The sequence below is a fragment of the Solanum tuberosum genome, unplaced genomic scaffold, assembly GCF_000226075.1.
Source record: "Solanum tuberosum cultivar DM 1-3 516 R44 unplaced genomic scaffold, SolTub_3.0 scf00739, whole genome shotgun sequence".
NCBI lineage: Eukaryota > Viridiplantae > Streptophyta > Magnoliopsida > Solanales > Solanaceae > Solanum > Solanum tuberosum.
Window position 1 is genome coordinate 97,410 of NW_006239656.1, and position 7,436 is coordinate 104,845.

The 7,436-nt window shown below is 32.8% G+C and overlaps 1 pseudogene; it reads right to left on the minus strand.

The window, feature by feature from the left end:
* Nucleotides 1-3,286: 3,286 nt before the first annotated feature.
* On the minus strand, nt 3,287-5,305 carry LOC102587910 (premnaspirodiene oxygenase-like; annotated as a pseudogene).
* Between the last annotated feature and the right edge of the window lie 2,131 nt (nt 5,306-7,436).

The following is a 7,436-nucleotide window of genomic DNA, read 5'->3' on the forward strand; positions in this document are numbered from 1 at the left end:
TTTTACTGTATTAAACCATAATTCTTAAACTTGCAACAGTTGGACAATTCAACCAATTACTCAAGTAAAAGGTAATGAAAGGCAACGACAATCAAATAAAGAAGAGGAACACAAAATCATATACGACATCTTGGTTGAGTTCAAATACAGTACATATAAATTATTGTCAAAAGAAATACATACGAATAGAAAAGAAATATGAACAGAAATGCATATAGAATAGAGATACAATGAAATATATAAATAAAATAGACTTACTTGAGTTTAAAGACTTTACCTAAACAAATCTTCAAAGACTTTACCTTAAATTTCTTTGAGATTCAGCCAAATCTGTAAATAAAAAATCAAATTTGTGAAGAAAATTGAAAATGTAGAAAAAAAATACCTTTTGATTTACAAAGAAATATGAAGTTTCGGAGTTAAAATATCCTTTTGATAAACCAGCAACGATGAAGCAGCGTCCAAGAAGTAGCGACAAGTTTCCAACAATGATGAAGTAACCTCAAAGTAGCAGCGAAAAGTTTCCAACAATGATGAAGCAGCACTTGATTTCAAGCAATGATGAAGCAACGTCCAAGCAACAACACCTGATTTCCAGCAACGATGAATCAATCATGTTGTCGATACAAGAAAAAAATGTGGGTATTCACTTTTAGAGACTAAATCAGAGAAAACATCAAAATCATTGTTACAAACAGACAATAGAGCATACGAGAGAATGAATCAAAATGTTAAAAACAGAAGAAAAAAAAAGAAGACGAATTCTTACATTACAAACAAAATAGAGTTGATTGCTAAATTGTTGTTCTACAGGCAAAAGAGAAACAAAATAGAGCTGAAATAGAGAGAATACTTACCTAAATTTGTGAAATTTCGATCTTTCACTTCACCAAACTCAACTTCTTCAAAGATCTACAAACTTTCACTTCACAGAGAGTTTTCTCACTGAGTGGGTGGGTGGGGGTCGGTGGGTTGGCGAGTGGGTGAGGAGCGATGGGAGGTTCCTCTGTGTGAGAGACGTTTCTCACTCTCACACACTAAGATTTTCGCATTTTCACAGCGAGTGGGTGGGGTGCGATGAGAGGTTTTGTCTGTGAAAATGAGGGAAAAGTGTTAAGTTGAGAGGGAAATATTGGAGCCCTAAAAAAATTGGGTAAAAATTAGCGACGATTTTAGCGACGGATATGTGTTATGTCGCTAAATATTTCTATATAATTTAAAAGAAATTAGCCAACGACCAAAATTTTTGTAGCAAGAAATAAAATAACACTAGCGACAAATTTTTCCGTCGCTAATAGATTATCAATTTTGTCATCAGCCATACGTCGCTATTTTTGTAGGCAAATAAAGGCGCCAAATTTTAGTGCCCAATTTTACCGACACATTTGATTTTTTGTCGCTAATCCGTCACTATTGAAGATCCCAATATTTCCTTTGATATTTTAGCAACCAAATTAGTTTTTCGTAGCTAATCCGTCGTTATTTAGTGACAGAATATTGTTTGTCATTGAAATCCGTCGCTAAATGTTGTTTCTTTTGTAGTGTCTGCCCTCGACCATCCCACTCCAGCGCTCCCCATCCCACTGGGGCGCCGCCGCCGTAGAGGTATTATCCCTGCTCTAGCTTGATGTTGGGCCCGAGTTACTCACGATGTTTACCCTTTATAAGTAACAACGGTTCGGGTCATTACATCATATCATGATGCCCTTAGTTTTCGAACACAAACTACTTTATTTATTTATTTTGGTGTCTTTGATACTCTTAGACTCAGTATTTGGAGATTAGATGTCCTTGATGTGATGACTTACAGGTTTTGGGAAACGATATTTAATATACGTTAGTTGATTTGTGTTTCTTACATTAATGAGACTTAAGCTTCCGCTTTATGGTTAGTATTTCGCAAGTTCAACAATAAATATACGTTGGGGTTAAATTCATTGGTTCGCCCACCTAGGAGGCTAAGCGTGGGTGCCACTCATGACTCGTTTTGGGTCGTGACAAACCCGACCCGACCCGTTATTGGAATATGGGCCTAGCCCATCAGGACAGAGTGAAATATCCTTACTCGATAACAAAATTCCTACCCGGCCTAGTAAACATGCTTACATCAAGATTGGACAAATATATATACCAAATCATGAAGCATATTAAATTTCACCATGAAATCTATCTAAGAATATTATAAATTGATCTTTAATCCTTCTAGGCTAATAATATTGTTTTTCAAATCAGATCGCGTACTTATCAACCATTTGGTGGGAAGGAAACTTACCTCACGTTAGAACTTTCCCATGTCAGAACTTCTTTAGACATTAAACCCAACTAAATCGAATAATCTCTAAGGTTGGAGACTCGTGATAACGTGTTATGAAACTATAAAAACAATCATTTGGTGCGAAGGAAACTTACCTCACGTCAGAACTTTCCCATATCAGAACTATATAAAATAATGAGAAGAAAGTAGGGAGTAGGGAGAAGAGAGAAGACCTATTATTTGGGGTGATTTTACAATGAAGAGAACCCCTCTATTTATAGGAGAAAATTTATTTGATCCCAAAGTTAGAGTTCCTAAATTTTCTTTATAAGATATTTATAACAGAAGCTTGGATTTTTCAGCAATTGTAATTTTTGTTCAATAGGGTAAAAGTTATGTAATTTTTTATTAGAAAGATAGTTTTATAACTTTGATGGGAAAAAATCATAACTATATAACAATTTATCAAATTTCTCCCAAAAAAAATTTCCACAGGTTCCAAATTCTCAACACTTGATTAAATTTGCAATAGTCGTCCAGCTATAACCCCTTCACAAAGTTTGACCAAGTTAAGCTCTTTATGTTTACTCTTCTCTATTTTATTTACGTAATAGTTTTGGTCTCCAACTCAATTTTGACATAATCTATCGCCTAGTTAAGTCCAAACTTATTCCTTCATCAAAAGTCATCATCATCTTTTTTTTGAGAAATAAAAAAAGATAATTTCTATCACACAATTATATATATATATATATATAATTTATTTTAGAGAAAATATTAAATTCATTTAATAAACATCACTTAAAATTTATCAACGTTAGTAAAATTTATTAGGTATACATTTTACAGTTAATGATATGATTTACTATCACAAAATATATATTGCTTATTTTAGATTAATAAAATTAAAATCATTTAACAGTTAAAAAAAAAGATTATGAATAAATATTGAGCTGGTACGGACATAAAATTAGAGCTACTTAACATAAAAATGTCTAAAGCTGATGAAATATGCAGTGCATAACAAAAATCAAATACAATTTTCATTTATTAATCAAAAACTGTTACTCATCATGATGGTTACAATAATACTAGGATGAAACATCAAAAATAAAGAAACTATATATTATAACAAGCTTGTGCTTAACTTATAATTGAACACTTGTTCACACTAAAACAAGTGGATGAAGCAAAATTTGAGATCGAGTTAATCAAGAGGCGATACATAAGGAGTCGCGATTAAGTAAAGATCACTCTGTCTTCTAGCAGATATTCCATTTGCCTCAGTCATGTCCAAATCCTTTGCATTAATTCCTTCAGGAAGTTTCCAATCAAACTTGTAAAGCAAATGGGCTAACGGTAGAGTAACAAGAGCTAAACCAAATTGTATTCCTGGACAAATTCGTCTTCCTGCACCAAATTGGAGAAACTGAAAGTGATTTCCAGTAAACTCAATAGAACTATTTTCGAATCTCTCTGGTATAAAACATTCAGGACTTTTCCAACTCTCGGGATCTCTTCCAATTGCCCATACATTAACCAAAACTTTGCTTTTTAACGGTATAGTGAATCCATCTATATTTGTTTCCTCCCTGCATTCTCGTGGGACCAACAAAGGAGTTGGAGGGTGTAACCTGACTGTCTCTTTGATTACTAACTTAAGGTAAGTAAACTTTTCAAGTTCAGTTTCATCGTCAAATGTTTTCTTTCCTTTAAAGACTTCTCTCACTTCAGCTTGTGCTTTTACCATGACACTTGGACTTTTTATCATTTCTGATAATGCCCAAATAACAGTTGAAGATGATGTGTCAGATCCTGCTACGAACATGTCCTGCACCATGTATGGCCATCAAATTAATTTCATCCACTGGGTCAAACGAGTATGGTGAAACTTTGTTTTCATTAATATTAAAAAGACCATAAATTTTAGCAAGCAATAAAAGATACTCCTAGAAAATTAGCATATAGCTCACTAGTACATACGTGATGGGATCCCTTTTTTGCCCGTTTTTAATAGTGAAAAAACTCCAACGTTTTGACGTTTTGTAAAATAAAAAAGATAAAGGGAAAAAGGGAATACTTACCAGAATAACTGCTTTGATGTTGTCATTTGTTAGGGGAAGTGGAAATTCACCGCTCTCCATGATTCTTAAAAAGACATCGATGAAATCTTCAGCTCCAGATTCACCATTACAACTTTTTCCATTAGCCCGATTTTCTCTATGTACATTGATAATATTGTTCAAGACTACGTCTACCTTATTACGAGCTTTCATTAGTTTAGATTTCATCCCACTAATTCCGTGTAGAATCTTTTTTGAAGGAAATAAATCAGCCAGCTCAAATCCACCGGATAATGATTGTGCTTCATGAATCAATTTTATCAACTCCTTTTGATCTTTACACACGTTCCCAAACGCGGACCTACATGCCGCAGCATTCATAAACCATAAAAGTTTTTCTGGAAAGTTGGCAAATCTACATCCATTGATCTGATAGATGATAGGAGGCTTGAGAGCTCCTCTTGTCGAATTGGGCTAAAGGACTTGACCATCTTGGCACTAAGTAACTCCAAAGTAGACAATTTACGCATATGTCTCCAATAATCACCATATGGAGAAAAGGCAATATCCTTACAATCATAACAAATAATTTTTCCCATCATGATTTCTGGCCTAGATGCAAAAGCTAGATCATGAGTTTTTAGAATTTGTTTGGCCATGTGTGGGGAGGATACAACTACCGTTGAAACTTCCCCAAGTTGTAAATACATAATAGGTCCATATTTTTGCGATAAGTTTTTGAGAACTCGATGTGGTACTCCATTTGTCAAGTGATGCACACTTCCAATAATTGGTAGCCTCCACGGCCCCGGGGGCAGAACCTTTTTCTTGAGGGTCTTGGAGTTGCTCCATTTCTGAATTAGAAGAAAAAGGAAGGAAATGAATAGAAAGAAGGAAACCAAGTAATGAAACTCCATCTAATTAACCAGATTTGATGGATCTTCCCTTTTCAGATGCATGGTGATTTATATAGAGGTGCAAGCTACATACTTTTGTAAACTAATAATTGTATTTGAGTTTCCAATTTTGACCATAATAAAAAACACTTTGAACAAATGAACTTCCTCACCTTTATTAAAAAAAATAACGGAAAAGGGTCAAAATTGCCCTTGAATTATGCGAAATAGACCACTTATATCCTCCGTTACATTTTGAGATCAAAAATACCCCCGCTGTTATCCCTAGAGACCACAAATACCCCTCAAAAGTTAACAACCCAAATTGTTAATGACATGGCAAACCATGTGGGACTGATCTCTCCACCTAAGCTGCCAACTAGGATTTTCAACAATTAGAAATCCTTTGAAAATTAGAAATAAATCTTTTATTTTTAATTACATAAAAAATATTTATAATTTTAATTAAAAACCTTTTATTTTTAATTATGTAAATATTTACCACTCTTTATTAATATTTATATTTATTGCCGTTAAAAGTAACTTTTTCGTCGTAGTTTAACTATTAGCCAAGTATATTTCCACTTGATAAATAACTAATATGTGGGCGTACTCTCTGTAAGTGCCATCATCAAAGTTGCACTCTTTGAAATAAAATAGAACCACTTGGGATATGTTCATAATATAATTTAGGAGTGGCCAATGGGTAACCGTATCTATTCATATTTATCCATTTTTTAAATGGATATTGTACTCAACTTTTTTAAAATGGATAAAAATTTATACTTTCTTCCTTCCATTTCATATGTCATCCCTTTCTATAAATAGTTGAACCACAATACTTGTCATTTTATAAAATTTATGCATAAATTATCATATTTTGCCTATTATACCCTTGATAGAGTAGTTAATTAATCTTGAAAATGTATTCATCATTTATTATAAAGTTGACTTAAGAAAGCATTAAATAAGGGTAGAAGGGTAAAGTTACATTATTTCTTAATGTAAGTGCAAAGTAAAAGGTGACATATAAAATGAAATGAAGGGAGTACTACTTATATTCCCCATATAAATTGAATAATTAAATGGGTAAAGTTAATAAAAGATGTTCAGTCATAAAAGAAAGAAAAGTGATATTAATATTATTTTTTTGGGTGTAGATGGAGGGTAGGAAGTGGGTGAGGTAATGAAAAAAATCTTAACTTAAAAAAAAAAAAACAAATTAACGTTTTTTTTTTGGGAAGGGGGTGGGGTGATAAAAAGACTTTTTAAAAAAATTAACTTTTTTATGGAAAATGACCAAAATTATCCTTGGACTATCTCAAAAAGTTTAAATATTCCCCTCATTCATGTTTTGGGCTAAAAATACCCCTTGGTCTACTTTTTTGACATATTTTTACCCTTAAAACTAATATCCATTTTTTTTTTCAATTATTATTATTATTATAATTATTTTAGTACGTGGCATCTTCCTATTTGACAAACTTAAATTCCCAATCCATTCCAACCCGTCCCGATCCATATCCACAGCCCACGCCCCATCCCCATGGCCCAAACTCAATTAAAAAAAAACAATTACAGAAATCCCACTTTTTAGTTTACTTATTACCATTATCCCCTATAAATTTTACAAATTTCCAAAATCCCTCATTTTCGCGTATCAGATTAATGTATCAGCGCTTATATTATTGTATTTCGCGCATCAGATTAGTGTATCATGTATAAAATGTAATGTATCTTACTTAACGATTAATGTATCTCGCGCATCAGATTAATGTATCAACGCTTATATTATTGTATCCGTTTGAGGGATTTCTGTAATTATAAACTTTTAAGGGATAGATTGTAATTTTGCCTTAATAGTATGTGATTTTTGTAATTTGCCTATTAAAAAAAACCAATAAAAAAAATAAAAAGCTCTCTCTCCTTTTCTTAAACTTAATCGCCTCTTTACTTAACTCCACGATCTGGGTGGAGATTTAAGTTTATCTAATAGGAAGAGGTCGTGTAATAAATAATAATAATAACAAATTAAAAAACGATTATTAATTTTAAGGGTAAAAATAGGTCAAAAAGGTAGATAGAGGGGCTTCTTTAGCCAAATAGATAAATGAAAGGTATGTTTACACCTTCCAGATAGTTCAAGGGTATTTTTTTTTGCCCCTTTTCCGTTTTTTTTTATTATAAAAAAACAAACTAAATATTGTGGGGGGGGGGGGTGTG